Genomic DNA, 19,791 nt, shown 5'->3' on the forward strand with positions numbered 1-19,791 from the left:
TTCCTACTCATTTTTTCCAGTTCCTCCAGAAAGCCTACTCACATCTTCCTGTATTTCTCCCTCCGCATCTCAGGACACCTGCGCGACTCTACCTGCATTGACCTCTACTGAGCTCTTCTGTGCTATGCTGTCACAGCACTTACTTCACACTCTGGTAACGCTCCTATCACATTGTGCTGCCTTGTAGCTGTCTGCTTGTTCATAGGCAGTCTCCCATTGCCTAAACCTCAAAATCCCACCGCCCTGTATTCCTTCCGGTTGTAGGGGACTTTCTCATATTCATCTTTTTTTAATTGCAGATGTCCATTATTATATTTTGATTTCTGTGTAGACTACATCATGTTCACCACTCAAAGACTAATCACCATCTGTCACCATACACATATACCCTATCCCCCCTTTTACCTGCTTCCCACCCCCCCTTCCCTTCTGGTAACCACCAGTCTAAGCTCTGTGTCTATGTGTTTGTCTATTGTTCCTATTGTTTTTTTTCGTTTTTTGCTTATGAGTGAAATCATGCGGTATTTGACTTTCTCTGTCTGAATTATTTCACCTATCATAATACCATCAAGGTCCATTCATGTTGTCACAAATGGCAAGATTTCATCATATTTTTACAGCTGAGTAGTGTTCCATTGTGAATATATACCACATCTTCTTTATGCATTCATCCATTGATAGGCACTTAGGTTGTTTCCAAGTCTTGGCTGTTTCCAAGTCTTGGCTATTGTGAATAATGCTGCAATGAACACAGAGGTGCCAATATCTTACACATGTGTGTTTTCATGTTCCTCGGATTCATACCCAGAAGTGAAATAGTTGGATCATATGGTAGGTCTACTTTTATTTTATTTTATTTTATTTTATTGAGCCCATAATAGTTTATAACATTCTGAAATTTCAATTGTACCTTATTATTTGTCAGTCATCATATATACATGCCTCTAATTAATAATAATTATTTAGATATCTGGCAATATTCTCATACTCTTAGAATACAGAGTGAAGAGTCTAAAAATTAAACAAATGAGCAAACCATGTTATATGCAGATAAGTTAAAAGCAGACTGATAGAATTCTCAGCAGCAATGTGAGATACTAAATGATATAAGAGCACAATTTTTTTTTTCCCTGAGCTAACATCTGCTGTCAATCTTCCTCTTTTTGTATGTGAGCTGCACCACAGCATAGTCACTGACAGGTGATTGGTATAGATCTGCACCTGGGAACTGGGCCAGGGCAGCCAAAGTGGAGCATGCTGAACTTAACCACTAGGCCCTTGGGGCAGGCCCATGACAGTACTATTTTTAATGTGCTTAAGGAATACGATTTTGAAACTAAGATCTTATGCCAACCAAATTAGTAAAGGAACAAGTAAAACTCTTAGTTTAAATAATTGTTGCTGTATAATTTAAAAATTAAGAGCAATCTATAGTTAAAATTCCAGTTGGTTGAATACAGAAATAGTGGTATGGATGAGGATAGTGTATGTTCATGCACATGTGTGTGTGGTAATGGTGCTGTGAGAGTGAATATGTGCAAAGTTGATACAAAATTATTTTTGAATATATTGGGTAAGAATGGAGGTTTTTTATGACTTAAAAAGGGTGATTACATCCTAACTAATGTAATAATAAAATTAAACATAGAAATCTCAATCAGTGCTACAAATAGAGGAAAGACAAAAATCCAAACAAAACAAGACATCATGGATCCCCATAAAATAAAATGACAGAAATAAGCCAAGATTTCCATCCCTAGGTGTATGCCAATAGAAACTGTGTGCACATATTCATGCAGTCATATCCACTAGAATGTTCATAACAGTACTAATAAAAGTCACAAACTGGAAACAACTCAGATGTCCATTGACTGCCAAGTGGGTAACCAAGTTACGGCTTATTCACGTAATAGAATTTTATGGGAAGACATGGAGACAAATATCACAGCTACATACAACAATACGGGCGAGTCTTACAATATTAAGTTGTGAGAAAGAAGCCAAATCCAAAAGAATGCCTACAATATGATTCCACAGAAAGAAAGTTGAACCCCTGGCAAAATTAACTTATAGTATTAGAAGTCTGAATAGCAACTAGTGTAAACTTTTGGGAAGTAGAGAGGATTAATGATGGGAAGCAGATAGAGATATGAGAGATTGTTCTGGAATACAGGCAGTGTTCTAATACTCCACCTGGTCATGCTTAAGTGGTCATACAATTGATGATACTTCATTGACCTGTAAATCCTAGTAGGCTCTATGCTGACAGGATGATCTTCTCTATGGCTTGTGAAGTCCTTGGCAGGTGGAGGAAGGATCAAAGAGAACAGGAGAAAGGATCAAAGCAGTCTTTGTTTTGTCCCCAGGAGGGCATTCAAATTAACCTATGTCCTTTTCAATTAAGTAATGTTGAAGGCCCCTGTTTTATGGTTTTGAGGTTGAAATCTTTGGAAATCACGTAAACCGAAAACAGGCAATCTCAGATGTTATATGGACAAGCCCCTGGGAACTTGTATCTTATTTCTTGAGCTGTCTGAGTAGCCTGGCCATGGTCATTCTGAGATAGCTTTGAGCTACAGTTGGCCAGGAGTAGAGAAAGACTTGTAGCCTTCTGGGGTAACCTTCATGCTGCTGCGAAGTGATGGTTTTCAGAGCCTGGCAGGTAGGCACAGGCTTATTGTTACCTGACTTAACCCCTCTAAAAAGGAGCACATAGTTTTTTAATTTCTTTAATTTCTTGTTGTTTAAGAAACACACAGATAAAGTAGCGTGGACACCTCTGTACCAGAAAATTGCATCAAATAAGAACTTATATTCAGAGATCTTCTCTGACATCCTGCAAATCAAAATTTCCTTTTTAACTGTTCCATGACCTTGAGTTCTGGGGTTGTGTGCGTCAAGAGGAAGAAAGGGGAGAATAGACCTTTCAGCTGTATCCTGAAGTTTGTCTGGAGAAGGGATAGAGTTCAGAAGGTAGATGTTATACAAGCTTAGATGGTAGCTCATTTCTCTGTCCCATAGGATCTCTATCTTGTTAAAGTTCATGAAAACTGTTATGAGGGATTGGAATTGGCCACACCAAGATATGTCTGTTTGGCATGAGGATTATCTTGGGTTGGTTACTTTTAAAAACTGCAGACATGAGAGAAAATCTGAAAAGCAGAAGTTACTCTTTGTTAAGAGACATTTCCATTTGTAAAGGAAATCTCCACCTGTAAAGATGTGTCCCTCTCTGTATGAGGAAGAGGAGAGGATGACCTTATCTCTAGAAACTCTTATCAATGCAGAAGGCAAGGACTTTAATCTGCATAATAACCTTACTCTTGTTTACTGTGCTTTTCTGGTAATCTCCCATAACTGACTCCCCTTCTCCCCCCAACTTCCTCCTTTGCCTTTAGATGAGGAGAGTATTTAAGATGAGAACCTCCTCCGTTTTGGGGATTTACTCAGTTTTTCTGGGTCTCTCCCATGTATACATATTATAAAGCTTTGTTTACTTTTCTCCTGTTATTATCTGTCGTGTAAATTTAATTCATTGTCCTGACAGAAGAACCTAGAGTGGGTAGAGGAAATGTCTTCCTACCCTACATTGTTAATTCCAACTTGCTAAGATTGCCAAGAAACATTGAGGAATTCATAACTCAAGACGCCGTCTTTCAGAGACAGTTAGGAATTTTGTGTTTTGACTGTTTTGACCTGTCTAAGGAAATTGCATATGGATATGTGGTTTGGGTGTGCATGTGAAAAAAAAAGAAAGGAAGAAAGAAGGACATCCTTACGTTGTGTGATTTGAACATTTACTATAAAGGTACAATGAACAAGACAGTATGGTATTAGTGAAGTTTAGATATAGGTCAATGGAAATGGAACAGAACAGAGAGTCCAGAAATAGTCATGCGTTTATGATAGATTGATTTTCAAAGAGGAAAGGAAAGTTTTTCAACAAATAGTGCTAGGAGAATTGGATATTCATGTGAAAAATGAACATTGACCCTACTTGAAGCCACACACAAAATAATTCAAAATAGACCAAATGTAAAAGCTAAGCTATAAAACTTCTGGAGGAAAACAGGGGAAAATGTTCAAGGCCGTGCAGTAGGTAAAACTTTCTTAGGACACCCAAATCATGAACCATAAATGAAAAATTTCATCAGTTAGACTTAATTAAAATGAATAATTTTTGCTCTTTGAAAAATATTAAGAAAATTAAAAGGCAAACTAAAGAATGGAAGAAAATATTTGCAATGTATATATCTGCTAAAGGGCTGGTATCTAGATTATATAAAGACTCTTACAGCTCAAAATATGTAAGAGAATGAAATAAGAAATGTACAAAAAGTTTAAACAGACAATTCAAAAAGGGAGATATTGAATGGTCAAGAAGCACATGAAAAGATGTCAACACCATTCGTGACAGGGAAATGACAACTAAAACTGCAATGAGATAACACTACACACTCAGTAGAGTGACTTAAATTAAAAAGACTGACGACATCAAAATCCAGGGAAGATGTAGAGCAACTAGAACTCTCAGACGCTCTTGTGGGTAACGACTTTAGAAAATTGTTTGGCAATTTCTTAAAAAGTTAAATATGTACCTATCACACAACTCAGACATTTTACTGTAAGTATCTACCCAAAGGAATAAAAATATATGCTCACACGAAGATTTGTGTATAGATATTTGTAGCAGCTTTTTTCATAAGAGCCCCAAACTGGAAATACTCTAAGTGTCCATAAATAGGTAAGCAGATAAACAAAGTATGGTACACAATTAAATACTACTCAACAATACATGACAACTACTCATACACGTAACAGCATGGTTGAAATTAAAAATTATTATGCTGAGTGAAAGAAACAACAAAATAACACAGATCATATTATTTCATTTATGTAAACTGAAAACTAATTTATAGTAACAAAACGCCTACCAGTGGTTGCCTGGGGCTAGGGCAGAGGGAGGGGTAGACTGCCAAGGGACTCAAAGAATCTTTTGGGATGGTGAAAATGTTTTGTATCTTTATTGTGGGAATGGTTTCAAGGTGTCAGTCGTTTTGACTTGGCAAAACTCATCAAAATGTATACCTTCAATGGATTTTTTCTTTTTTAAAGATTGGCATCTGAGCTAACAACTGTTGCCAATCTTTTTTTTTTTTTTCTGCTTTTTCTCAGCAAATTCCCCCAGTACATAGTTGTGTATTTTAGTTGTGCGTCCTTCTAGTTGTGGCGTGTGGGATGCTGCCTCAGTGTGGCCTGACAAGCAGTGCCATGTCCATGCCCAGGATCTGAATCAGTGAAAGCCTGGGTCACCAAAGCGGAACGTGCGAACTTAATCACTCACCACAGGGCAGGGCCCCAACAATGGATTCATTTTATTGTGCATTAATGGTTTCTCAATAAAGTTGACATGAAAAAATAAAAACTTTAATTTTAAGGCAGGATAAAGGATGTCACACAATACCATCTTCTATGGGACTTGTTAGTGGGAGAACATAGGGCCCCTGTATGTGGGAGTATATGCTCACACTTAGACATCCATTCCTGAGACCAGTTTACCCACAAACTTTTCTAATTAGCCCCCAGAGTAGTGAGGCTTCTATGACGTTACCTGGAGTATTCTGAAGCCACATTCAGGAGGAGAATTTTTCACTTTCCCTGCTTTGTACATTTTTGTTGTCATATCCAGTGATTAGAAGTAAATCCCTTAGGGATAGTTGAAGCATGAGGCATTGTTCTGAAGGCAGAAAGGAATTGAACTGATACCTGGACCAGTAACAGACAAGTGCATAGAGGGTGTTCATGGATAATTAAGTAGAATAAACAAGAAACTTGTTTATTCCCAATGGCCTAGTGGTTATGCTTGGCCCATTCTGCTTTGGTGGCCTGGGTTTGGTTCCTAGGTGCAGGCCTACACACTTGGCGGTGGCCATGCTATTGCAGCCACCCAGATATAAAACAGAGGAAGACTGGCATACATGTTATTTCAGGGTGAATCATCCTCAAAGAAGAAGAAGAAAGAAGGGGAAGAAGAAGAAGGAGAAGAATAAGGAGGAGGAGGAGGAGGAGAAGGAGGAGGAGAAGCAGAAGGAGAAGAAAGTTGAACTTCTGGGTGCCCTGGGATGAAACGAGTCCAGGGCCAGCCTGAGACAGAGATGTGGTTCTCAGCAGAAGGGGCCCATGAGGTGGAATATAAATCAGTGCATCCCAACTTGCACTCACCACCTTCTTCCCAAACCTCTTTTTCCTTTTGTTTTCTCAACACTCTCATCCTATTCCCATCTTCCAAGTGTCTCAGTCCCAGTGAGAGTCTACTTTGACTCTTTTATCTCCTTCACTCCCCACAATCCAGACATCACATCTTGGTAATTGTACATTTAATTTATATACACTTATTGATCTGCCAAGTGCCAGGCGCTTTGCTAGACAATAGAGTTAGAGAGATAAATAAGAAAAGGTCTGAGAGGGTCCCTTGAACCTAGAGTTAGGAAGCATAGAGAAGAGGTCTACGAGTACGGGGAAGATTACATCAAACGGCATTCGTTGAGGTTCCTCTCACCTTTGGTGACCTCACTTTCTAATTCTACAGAATGCAGAAGCCATGTGGTCTCACCTTTCTCACTTTCAGACATTTCCACCTTCAAAATAAGATCAAATTCCATCCTTGTGTTTTTCCCTTTGGTCCTTAGGGAAGAAATGTCCCTAAACTCTTTGAATACCAACTCTGTCCTCTAAATCCGTCTCCTACTCACCTCCTTTTGGCTCTTGTTTTCTGTATCTTGAGTCTAAAATATCTGGAGTATCTTACTTTCACGATTGCTCACTTTGGACAAGAAAACATGCTCAAGTCTTCACAGTTTATTTAAATGCAGATTATATCCCACCTCTTTTATAAACTTTTATCTTCTTTATGTTCCTTTATTGCCAGAGTTCTCAAACAATTATTTGAAATTTAGCACTTCTGGCTCAATAAATGTTTATTGATGAAATGAATTGATGAATACACCCCATCCACTTCTCACTATTTAGTCTGACTTCTGCCCTCACTTTTTTCTGAAAAAATTCTCTGTAGCCTGATAGTCACCTTGTAACTACCCAGTCCAGGGGACTTCTCCAACATTTCTATCCTGCTCAATGTGGGGAGCTTCTCTTTGTTGACTCTCTCTCCTCTCTTGGACCCATCCTGATAATGTACTTTTATGCAAACTCATCATACAACTACCATGGATCAGAGGCTTGGCAACATGTGTTAAAAATTCCAGTATTTATTCCACACATATTTATTGAGGGCTTTCAGCATGCTGGGGAACATCCTGGGTGCTGTGTGTTGATTGATGAGTAAAACAGGCTAGATCCTTATCCTTGGAGAATTTATATTCCAGTGGTGGGAAGCAGACCATGAACTTGTCAATACTTGAATAAGCAAAATAATCACAGATTGTTTTATTGCTTAGAAAGAAATAAGCATGTAACGGGATGAAGAGCATCTTGAGGCTACTTTTGATCATGCAGTTAAAAAACATGTGTTTGGGGGCTGGCCCCGTGGCCGAGTGGTTAAGTTCGCGCACTCCGCTGCAGGCGGCCCAGTGTTTCGTTGGTTCGAATCCTGGGCGCGGACATGGCACTGCTCATCAGACCACGCTGAGGCAGCGTCCCACATGCCACAACTAGAAGAACCCACAGCGAAGAATATACAACTATGTACCGGGGGGCTTTGGGGAGTAAAAGGAAATAATAAAATCTTTAAAACAAAACAAAACAAAACATGTGTTTGAAGAATTGTGACTCTGCTGCTAATCATGAGCTGCTTTAGGCTTTTCTTGCAGTGTGCAATCTTTTCTATTTTCCATCAAATGAAATGATCCCGCACTTCCACTTCTGGTTATTTATCTGAAGGACTCAAAACCCTTACTCGGAAAGCTCTGCGCTCCCATGTTCACAGCAACATTATTTACAATAGCCAAAACATGAAACAACCTAAATGGCTTTTGATGGGTGAATGAATAAAGAAATGTGGTAAATAAATACTGGAATATTATTCAGTCATTAAAGAAGGAAATCCTGTCATATGTGACAACACGAGTAGACCTTGAGTCCTAAATGCAGTAAGTCAGGCAGAAAAAGACAAATACCATATGATCTCACTTGTATGTGGAAAGTAAAAAACAAAACAACGAAACTCATAGATACAGAGAGCAGATTGGTGTTTGCTGGGGCGGGGGTGGGGGAGAGGTGGGGGTGAGGGAGCAGGCAAAATGGGTGAATGAGGTCAAAAGTACAAACTTCTAGTTATAAAATGAATGAACCCTGGGGATGTAATGTATAGCACAGTGATTGTAGTTGATAACGTTGTACTGTAAGTTAGAAAGTTGCTAAGAGACTAGACTTTAAAAGATCTCATGACAAGAAAAAAATTATAACTATCTGTTGTGATGGATGTTAACTGGACTTATTCTGTGATCATTTTGCAATATTTACATATATGGAATCATTTTGTTGTACAACTGGAACTAATATAATGTCATATGTGAATTACATCTCAATAAAAAATTTAAATAAATTTAGCTTTCCTCTTAGGCTCTGCCTCCTAGCCTAGATCTTATTCCATTTGTATTTGGAGCTGCTCTTTGGAGTTGCTGGACTAACTATGGAGAACGGCTTCTCCAATTAGAAACTCATCCTAAATTCCTGGCTCTAGCCATTTGGGGGAATCCACCCAATTTTCATGAGGAAATGGTGATGTGGGCACGTTTTATTTCTTAGAAGCCCATTTTTCCTAATTCTTCCCCAAAACTGTGGTCCCTGTTGGGTTCCTATCAAATGTGGGGCATTAGTGTGCCCTATTTGTTTGACTGCTCTGTTTGAGAAGCTCTTTGTCAGTTCTCTCTCTCCCTCTTGTGGTTCATCTTTCACGCTACATCCTGAAACTCATATTTACATCATTTACTTGTTTGCAAAACTTTGAAAATTCTTCATTGGTTTATGATATGATCAGATTACTTGGTCCTGGTTCAAGACCCCTCCTAATGTGGAACAATTAGCCTACTGCCTTTCACAACCACTCTTTTTCCTTTTCCTACCTTCTAGTTCACTTTCTTTCCTTAGCAACTACACTCTGTCATCTTTCCTCAACCTCATAGTTTTCCTAACCTTGTATAATTAGGGGGAGCAGAGTATGCCACCCCAAAATGTGGCACTTTGGCATGTGGATTGTGTTGAGTGAAGCCAATTAAGACCCAACAGACTCAGGAAAAGCTTTTTTCTTCTCCCTTAACTGCCTACAAGAATTTAGATAGGATGTCTGTACCAGGAAGGGTGCTGTTACCAGAGATAACTCTTATACCAGAAAGAATTATCTGCATGGAATCTTCCTGCCCTTTGAAACCCAGACTCCTACCCACTTCTCCTTAGCTCAGGATGGCATATGAGCTTCAATTGCCTGACTGTCTTTGAGTCTTCATGTCTCTGTGGGGCTCCGATATGCATACACTTAATTTTAGTTTTCTCCTGTTAATCTGTCTTATGGAAATTTGATTATTAGGACAGCCAATTATCACTCCTGACGCAGTTCAATTTTCTTCTTATTTGTGAAGCCTTCCATCAGCGTTTCAGGTGGAGTTATTACTTCTCTTCTTTGTGCTTGCAATAGCACCTGTTACTTACATGAATCATAATAACAGTGTTAACCTTTTCTAGCCTTTTACTCCTGCAACCACGATCCTTAAAGAAATCCATCCACCCTTATGTGTTCTGAGAAATGGCTGAGAGCAGAAAACCACTCATCCACATATGACTGAATTAGATAGGACTCAATCTTCTTCCCCATTTTTACCTATAATGAGGCCAAACAGGGACCCTTTAAATTCCCATTCGTTGCCTCATAAAAGATTAGCTGGGCTGTTTGTCCCTACTGCTCAATTGAAACAAAGTGCTTGTAAGTTGACTGAACATTAGTTAAGCTTCTCTCCTTTCTCCAGGCCCCTGATTGTGACCCAGCTCCTCCTGACCTAGCACACAACCCCCTAAATGCTCCCTCCTAAGAATCTGCGGGCCTCAGGGAAAAACATTCCCTGATGATCCTACTCCCTCCATAGCCTGTCTTTCTGGCCCCGTTGACACTTCCCCATAAAGAAAATTCCTTTCTGCCTGGCCTTTGAGATGCTGGCAGCCCTACAGGTGGATTGTTTTCCCTATTGCAAGAGTCTCCTTCCCTTCATTGCAATAATCCTTTCAAGCAAAGGCTCCTTTTACCTCTGTCTGGGTTTACTTTTCTTTCATAATACAAATTACTAAATTGTTTAGCTGTGTGTTTAGATGCTGTACTCCCTTTCCCCTGATTTGTAGCTGCTTTTTGGAAGAATGACGACGGTGGATTCATATTTGTGTTCATAATCTGCCTGGTCTCTCACAATTCACTATGGTTATTTCTACGAATTTCTGTTTCAAGTTTAGCCTCTGAATCTGTCATTGTATCTCTCTGTCTACCCCATTTCCCTTCTTTTTCTTCACCTACCTGTCTCCTTGAGGCCAGGCTCCTGTTCTCAGTTTGCTGGAGAGAAACCAGAGAGAAGGCAAAGCAGATTCCTTCCCTGAGCCGGGCCGGCTGCTGTCTCCAGCCCAGACTTTGGCTTCCTGTGTGGCAGAGAGAGCTCAATTTATCCTTTGAGCAAGAAGTGAAAAACTGGTTTCACTTTCATTTTTCCTTAAAAAATAAACCACCTGATTAAAAGGAATCATCTTTCTTCCTTTCCTTGTCCTTTCTTCCTCCCTCCCTCCCTCTTGCTTTCTTTCTTTCTTTCTTTCTTTTTCTCTTTCTTTTTTTCTTTCCTTTGTGTTTTAAATTTACCACAGATAGAAGACTAACATTAATCTCTGTGTGTGTGTGTGTGTGTGTGTGTGTGTGTGTGTGTGGACAAAGGTGGGAGTGGGTGAGCACAAGATAATGAACACAGCAAAAACAGCATAGGGAAGGAATTTGGAAGAAGAAACACAGGCACATTAGAGTTTCTTCCTCAGAGAAAGTGCTTTAACTGTCTTGCTGTTCTAGTTCTCAAGTCATCTAAGAACAAAGAGAGAAGCATGCTCCCAGTGCAAATAACGTGAGTTTTCATTTCCTGTAAAAGACCTTTATGCCAGAATTAGCTATTCTCCACAGTGTTTGATTTGAAAATTAACAAAGTTTCCAACATTCTATTAGCTGATTTGGATGATTCAACACAAAGTGAACTAAATTCTTCTTTTTGTTTATTTTTATTTTTATTTTTTCTGAGGAAGGTTAGCCCTGAGCTAACTGCTGCCAACCCTCCTCTTTTTGCTGAGGAAGATTGGCCCTGAGCTAACATCCATGCCCATCTTCCTGTACTTTATATGAGGGAGGCCTACCACAGCGTGGCTTGCCACGTGGTGCCGTGTCTGCACCCGGGATCCGAACCGGCGAACCCTGGGTCGCCGAACGGGAATGTGCCCGAACTTAATGCTGCACCACAGGCCGGCCCAAAGTAAACTAAATTCTTAAAAGCATATTGTGTGTTCATGATGAGACAGAGGGAACTTCGCTGTTCTCTGTCTTTTTAGTAATGTTATCTCTAAGTTTTCCCTTAAACCTACATCCCTGGTAAAGCATTTTGTTTTGCCACTTCTTGTCTTTCTCCATGATTGAATTCATTATATCATTGCTTGTGGATCTTTACCTCCTGCGTCATTATCCTTCTTCTAGATCAAACTTGGTATGTCTGACACATACATGTTCTTCCAGGTGAAATTCATACATATTTTTTCCAGTTCCTCGAGAAATCCTACCCACATTGTTGCATATTTCCCCCTCCTCCTCCCAGTCCACCTACACGACTCTACCTGCATTGACCTCTACTGAACTCTTCTGTGCTGTGCTATCACAGCACTTACTTCACACTCTTGTAACGCTCCTATCACACTGTGATGTGTTGTAGCTGTCTGCTTGTTCATAGGAAGTCTCCCATCCCCCAAACCTCAAAGTCCCACCTCCACAGGTGTCATATTCTGTGTCAATTCTGTCATAGTCATCTTTTTTTTTCAGGTGAACATCATTATAGTTTGATTTCTGTGTAGACTACATCGTGTTCACCACCCGAAGACTAATTACCATCCATCTCCGTACACATATGCCTTATCACTCCTCTTGTCCACTTCCCTCCCTTCCCCTCTGATAACCACCAATCTAATCTCTGTCTCTGTATTTGTTTATTGTTGCTGTTGTTTTTATATTCTATTTATTAGTGAAGTCATGGTATTTGATTTTCTCTGTCTGACTTATTTCGCTTAGTATAATACCCTCAAGGTCTGTCCGTATTGCTGCAAATGGAAGATTTCACCTGCTTTACAGCTGAGTAGTATTCCATTACGTACATATACCACATATTCTTTATCCATTCATCTATCGATGGGCACTTAGGTTCTTTCCAAGTCTTGGCTATTGTGAATAACGCTGCAATGAACATAGGGCTGCAAATATCTTCACAGATTAGTGCTTCTGTGGTCTTTGGATAAATATTCAGAAGTAGAATAGCTGTATCATATGGTAGCTCCATTTTTAATTTTTTGAGGAATCTCCATACTGCTTTCCATAGTGGCTGCAGCAGTTTGCATCCCCACCAGCAGTGTATGAGAGTTTGCCTTACTCCACATCCTCTCTAACACTTGTTAATTCTTCTCTTGTGAATTATAACCATTGTGATGGGTATGCTCTGCTATTGCATTGTAGCTCCTTTAAGTGTTTAATTTGAACTTCTGATGATTCCTGAGTCCCACCATCTTACAGTTCTTGGGGGAGTATTTTGCAGTCTTATGCTGGGTCCTTTTTCAGTGCCTATGTCTCTCTATTACTGCGCCCTCAGTCTAGCCATGATAAAGTCTGTGTCCGATCCACCTCAGATTCTCTCACAGTGGGAGCCCATTTTCTGTATATAATAAGATCTCAGTCAGTGCTGTATAAATAGAGGAAGGGGATGAAGCAATCCTATGGCCTCAAGATCAGATGCACAAACAAGTTCATTCCACAACACAGCTGCTCCTGTTTCTCAAGTCAACGCCCAGCGCTGACAAAAGACTTTTGCTTCCATTTCTCAGTCTCATGTCAATTCCCAGAAATGGTTGCTTTTAACACGAAAGATTGTGAAGTGATCAATGAATGTTCTTTGTAAGCTGACTTCTCTAGGCTTCCATGTTTCTTTTTTTTTCCTGACAGTTTCTTGACTTCAGTTCCATTTGAAAACTTCTAGTCTTATTATTAATAAACTGAAGGGGCAGGAAGTCACTCAGACCTCCCCAGGGGTACTAGAGAGAGCCAATCACCCAGGGGCCCACCCAGCACTGGGACTGGGGTGGGGCAAGAGAGGCAGCTAGGGTACAAGGGTTCTTGAGAGTGAGGGAACGCTTAAACTTTGCTCTCTCAGCGCCTCACTTGCCTCTCCCTCCTTCCAGATATACTCCCAGCTTTGACTAAAGTCCTATGGAGTGAGCAAATCCATATCTAATCCATTGATTACAGAGAGAGGGCAGCTGGGTCCTGGGTCTCTCCTACGCGGCATTTTCTCCCTGATCCTTTCCTCCAACTGGCTCCTCCTTGGGTAAGAGAATATATAAGGGACTCTGATGGCCTCTTCTGAAATCTAGTGAGGGACACTTGCCAAGACAGAAAAAGAGGGATGAGAGAAAGAAAAATCAGATAACCCAGGGAAAGATGCAGAGGCATCAGATCCTGCCCTCAGTGGATTTCTCAACCTACCTCTTAGGGCATTCCCCAGCTGCAACGAATAGTGCTTTGCCTGCCAGATGGGGAGAAAGAAAGAGCCCCTCCTTTTCTCCTAGGAACCCTGAGTTTTCCCTGCTTTTGCTGTCTGCTCATGCCTCCATCCTACTCACTTCTGTAAATATGAATTTCTGAATATTATGAGGTGGCATTATCCTTGCACATGGAGGAAGGTGAGGATCTTGTCTCCTTTGATCAGTTAAGAGATAGCTATCATCATCAGTTCCCTTAATGTCATGTACGTACATGGGAAGTGGACTCAGATTCCTTTCTCCTGACATTCTAACTGTGTGATCTTGGGTCACTCATTTAATCTCTCAGTTTTTCACCTTACCATTTTTCCTCGTGTCGATCACATAAGACAATTCCATTGCCTAACTGGAAGTATGAGCTCAAAAAATTAATTCTTACCATCTCTTCTTCCCACTCAAGTCCTGTTAATGGACCCTTTCGTATAAACTGCAACTCAGCCTTGTGTGGGGGTCTTGAAACCAGTGTGCAAATCACCCAATGGTCCACCATCAAGCCAACCTCCTGTACCTCGTAGACATTATGATATGTCCCGTAAGTGATTGTATTGAGCGCCTATTATGCAGGATAGATATCCTCTGATGGGAATCTGGAAGAGTGAATGTAGAGAATTTGTTCTGCATGGGGATTTAGGGTGGCCCCCATTGCAGAAGATCCTGAGGGACTTTTAGCATGGCCAGGTAGAGTACAAAGGGCAATCAAGTCAGAAGCTTAACTCAGAAGATTAAGTACCATGGAAATGGTAGGGATTGGCTTAAGGAAAGAACCACCAGCAACACGGCAGCAGTTGTGGACTTTACTGTCCCTGAAGGCGATTCGACGGTATTCCAGTACCACTAGTGAATATTGAGAGCATTAGAAGAGATTACTAATGAAAAGTACCCGTAGGGTTTGAGGTCACATTTGAGGAGAAAGCTGATCCAGGGTTTTTGTCAGTTTGGTCAAATGGAGACTTGGAGTTGTAATTTGGGCTGCCATTTTAGGGGGATATATTTGAACCCTCAAACTGGTTAACCCAGATATATTGTTTACATAGCCAATTCAAGCTACCATCTTGATGGTTCTACCATCAAAATAGGTCCTGAATCAGCCCACTTTTGACCATGTAGAGCACTAACCACCATCCTAATCCAAGCTACCATCATGTCTTTCCCAGATTGTTGCAATAGTCTTCTAACTCATTCCCCTGTATCGGTCGTTGTTGTTGAATTCTCCTCCACTCCTCTCTCAGTCGATTCTCTACACAGCATACTGTTTGATTGAAAGGAGAAGGTCACTCCTCTGCTAAGAAATCTCCGAGAGCTTCCCAATCTGCTCTTAGCAAAAGGTACAATCCTTACCATGTCCCACAAGGCCCTACAACTTAATCATCAACATCATCACCATCTCTATCATCATCCTCATCACTTGATTCTTCTTCATCAGTTTTCTCCTTGTCATCCTCTTCATGTGTTTCATCATCCTCTTTTTTTCTTATTGTTTATAGTCACTTTTTGCTGAAAAATTATGTTTACAAAACATCTTATTCTATAGCCCATGTTGAAAGTAGTATTGTAGCTGAGGAGGAACGTGTTTTTTCTCCCACTTTAGCCAGAATAAAGACCAAGGTGCTCTTAGGTCAGCTCTGTGCCTCCTGGTCCACTTCACTGTTGAGTTGCTCTTTTGACCTCTTTACCTAGGCTCTTTATATTGTCAGGGTTTCAAATAGCAAGATGCAGAATTTTCTATTTCTGTCTTCTGAAAAGAACGGGGGAGGTCAAATGAGTAACCCAAGATGTCACAGCTTTTGTATGCTTTGTCTTGGGCTCAGCCTTAAATGTTCTGACTCCCAAGAGCAATGTTCTTTCCACTTTAGCAGCTAACATCAGTTTCCATGTGACATGAATGATGTTACAGTCAGTTATTGATTAAAATAACAAACATACAAAACATACTCATTGAAGAAAAATTCTATCCTTTGAGAGATTTCTGCTTTATGCTTTGATTTGACTGTTACCATCTCTTTAAAACCCTGTTAGTTATGATTTATACTCTAGTAGTTATGAGAGTGTTACAGCATAATGTGATTCTTATCTCTAGCTCATCTACTTATCCCTTAACCTATCTTATTTTTTCCCCCATTGCTGAGGAAGATTGGCGCTGAGCTAACATCTGTGCCAGTCTTCCTCTATCTTTTTTGTACGTGGTTTGCCAACACACTGTGGCTTGATGAGTGTGTGCAGGTCTCCGCCTGGGAACTGTACCTACAAACCCCAGGCCGCTGTAGTGGAAGGTGCGCACCTAACAACTATGCCACTTGGCCGGCTCCCCTTATCTAATCTTTAACCAGACTGGCGTCTTTTTTCACCTTACCTACTGTTACTTTGGATTTAAGTTTTTGTGGAACTAGAGGATCCAAAAGGTCTATGGAATCATGTTAGAGCCATAAATTTGGGTGAGGAATCCCAGTCCCATAAAGAAGCTGTGACCTTTATTTCTCACCAGGAGCTCAGGAAGCCTTAGAACAAGAGACTAAAAGTTTGAGACTAAATCTAAAAGACTGACCACTTCCACTATCATGTATAGGCAAACTTTTGACCCAGAACTGCTGCTGTGGGGGATGCTCAGGACGTTTTCAGAACTCCCTCAGTTTTCGTTGTCAGCTCTGGAAAATAAGGAAGTCTGTGGGCAGTCTTACTGAAACCACAAGTAGTGTTTCCATAGAACTATAGAAATGCCAGCAACAGGTCCTCTACAATTATCTGGTGTTGGACATCATTTTAGCTTCATAAGGGAGACTTGTGTAGTGATTGGAAGAGACATCTGTGCATATGTTCACTGAAATCTTTCTGATGTCTATGCCATCACCAAAAATATTCAGATCAAGAACCAAGAATTCCATTAAATTGTGAATGCTTTTCTCACTTCACCACTGAAGGATGCTTTGGGCCCAATGTCCTGGAATCTTCTCAACTGGCTCCCTCCTAAAATCAAGTCTTGGTTTTACTCCCTTGCTCAAGCTTTCATAACTGTTCTTTTCGTTACCTTCTTAGGAATACCTCTCATTAAATGCCTAATCTCTAAGACCTTCTGACAACTGTCAGTCTGACGACACACTCAGTGGATGATGGAGGTAGTCCTTCCGTAAGGGAGCAAAAGGGGGGCCATCTTGTTTTGCTAAATGGCCTCAGCCCCTCCTCTGTGTGACTACTTGCTGCTCTGCACGTACTTTAACAAATTCACATGCTCTCCTGATATATGGCCTCTGCGTATGTATATACTCCCTGATACTTGATAAATTAAAACTTTGTTCTATGAGTGTCTCTCCAGGAACAGGCTGACCACAGGCAGGAAACAACCTATAAGGTATCCGTCACAGCTGACAGAAGAATAGAACAATGTGATGCCTGGAGCCCATCATGCCTGGAGACCAACATCCCTGGACCCCCTCCTCATTGCCCATTTTTCCTATATAACTGCCTCAAAGTTCTGTAAACCTTGAAGATGGGTTTTGAGACATTAGTCACCTCCTCTTCTGATTAGCTAGCTAATCTAATTAAACTTCCTTTTTTGGTCTCTAACTCGTTGTGATTGATTGGCACGGATCTCAGCTAGCAGAGCAAGCCCTCTTCTGGGCCAACAAGAATGTGAAGGCCAGCCAATTCTAAAAACTACTTGGATGAACCTCAGTGTTTTTATTTAACCTCTCTTTTTGGCTATCGTTGCCTTATGTCTCTCTGTGATAGACATCTCTGTCTCTCTGTGTATCTCTCATGTTCATCTCTTCTCTCCTTCAAACTTGCCATTTTCATGTTTATGATTGATTCTTTTACTCTGTTCCTGTCCATGCATCTTTTTTCTCTGCCTTTTTCTTTCTTCATTTCTTTCTATCTATAACTCCCACATCCTCCCCTATTTCCTCCCACCAGCTACCCATCTGCAGGGATAAAATCCTGGCCCTGGGGACTGCTCAACTCCAGGTACAGGGTTGGAGAAACAATTTCTTCCTGGCGACCTCCAGGCACAGCCCTTTAGGGGCTTAAAGAGTCAACCCAGGCTGCACCCAGTTTATAACATATTTCCTCTGCTAACAGGCAGGGCGGTTTCATCTACCACTTAAGAAGTGAAACTGATTTGGGGTTGTAGTGATAACCGTTAGTCTGCTACACATCCTGTATGTAGTATTAAGGTCTGACCTGGGGTAGAGAAAAGGAGAGGAGTGTAGGGCGGACGTCAGAGATGGTGATATGTGTTGCAGGCCCATGGAGTCCTATGAGCTCTGGGAGTCAGGGAGACTTCACAGGAGAAGAAGAGTTCTGTGTTTTTTTCACTCAGTGTTCTGGTATCCACAGAGGTTTTATCTCTGGAAATATGAATGTGGTGTTTTGTTTCTCCTCCACTCTTGCAACTCTTGATAATGTGACAGTATCATTCAAACACATGAATTTCTTCTCTGAATTGCATTCTAGGCTACAATTCATTCATTCATTCATACATTCTGTATTCCTCTGTCCAATGTATTGGATCATAGAAAACATCTGTATATACTAAATAGAACAATAGCTTCTTGTATTTGTTAATGATAATGCCCCTCAGTGAATTGTGTGGCACGGTGACAAAATAAGTTCAACAAAGTCAGTTCTATGAGAAGTCAAAACAATGTATTTTGACCAGGTGGGCCAATCTTCTGAAGCCTGGCTTTGTTCCAAAGAAACAGTATAGACTGTCAAGGCAAAACTGGGGAAATCTTCAAAGAGCATAATGCTTACCAATTACTCACTGTGTCATAATGCATCTTCATCAAGGCACCCCTAGGATAAAAATATATATGCAAAAAAAGTTTTCAGAAAGTATAAATAGGTTTTTGGGAAACTCTCCACTATTAACTGGATGCATGAGGGGCCCCTTGGTAACTGATTGTATTGACTTGCTCTGTGGTCTAAACGCTTACGTGTTCCTGCTTTATTTTAAAGTATGCCCCAAGCAGTATTCACAATATAATTCTATTTTTTTGTTGCCTTCTTTATGCTTTCATTTTTTGTATGTGCATTTTCCAGGTTTTATTAAATGAATATGCATCCTTTTAGATGTAAAGTATTATCTTTGTTCAAGTTTTTCTCCCCATTCTCTCCATCTCTTATTTAATTCTTAGGTTATATAATTTACTTTGTTGTTTTAAATAGCACTTGATTGCTGATGCCTTCCAAATCTTTATTTCCAGATTCTGTAATCAGCTCCTTAGTATTATTTCGCAGGCCTTCCAATGCAAGCAATTTCAGAGAATTTTTTCTCCTTCTCCTGAAAACATTCCTCTCTTTCTATATGCTCTGGAAATGTCATGGTGCTTATAACATAACAAAAGCTTAAAATGTTTTTCTTGAAGGGATAATTAAGTGATGAAGTGATTTGTAAATGTATGAATGTAAATGACGAGGCACCTAACCCAACAAATGGGAAAATAGGAGAACTGCTTCTAGGACAAGAGATATAAGAATCCCGTTTCATTCTGTGGTCATCAACTCGCATTTGGAGTGTTCTGTGTGGTTCTGATCTCTCCGTACGGAATGACCGTGCATGGAAATGTTCCAGGGAGAGTAAGGAGTGTATGGGGGAATGAAAAATCACTTCCCAGGAGACACAGTTGAAGGAACTGGGTATTATTAGAACATGGGAATTATGACCCTATGGGAGTTAGCACAGGTACTTTAAGACTCATAGGGATTCTCATATAATTATATATCTCGATGGTTTAGATAGAGGTTAGATTAGTATAGGAAGATTAGATCAATATGTTTGTGCAGGGTTTCAGGACCCCATTAGGACATTTGTGGGGCCTAGACACTTTTGCCTTCTTGGGCCCTTCCTCCATAGAAAATATGAAAAATTATATTTTGCCACTGTGTTGATATGTAAGGAAATATAATCCAAGCTGGATTCTTGATTATATATTCATTATTATTATATTCATTGTTACTCTAATTTTAAAAGAAATTACA

At 40.3% G+C, this 19,791-nt stretch overlaps 1 protein-coding gene across 1 annotated transcript in view; it reads right to left on the reverse strand.

The window, feature by feature from the left end:
• LOC100070235 (interferon-induced very large GTPase 1) overlaps positions 1 to 10,694 on the reverse strand; it is a 30,859-nt gene extending 20,165 nt beyond the window's left edge. The window contains exon 1 of the mRNA XM_001499898.6: positions 10,514 to 10,694. The gene's annotated coding sequence lies outside the window, so the exon portion shown is untranslated. The remainder of the gene's footprint in view (positions 1 to 10,513) is intronic.
• Between the last annotated feature and the right edge of the window lie 9,097 nt (positions 10,695 to 19,791).

Source organism: Equus caballus, chromosome 7 (genome assembly GCF_041296265.1).
Source record: "Equus caballus isolate H_3958 breed thoroughbred chromosome 7, TB-T2T, whole genome shotgun sequence".
NCBI lineage: Eukaryota > Metazoa > Chordata > Mammalia > Perissodactyla > Equidae > Equus > Equus caballus.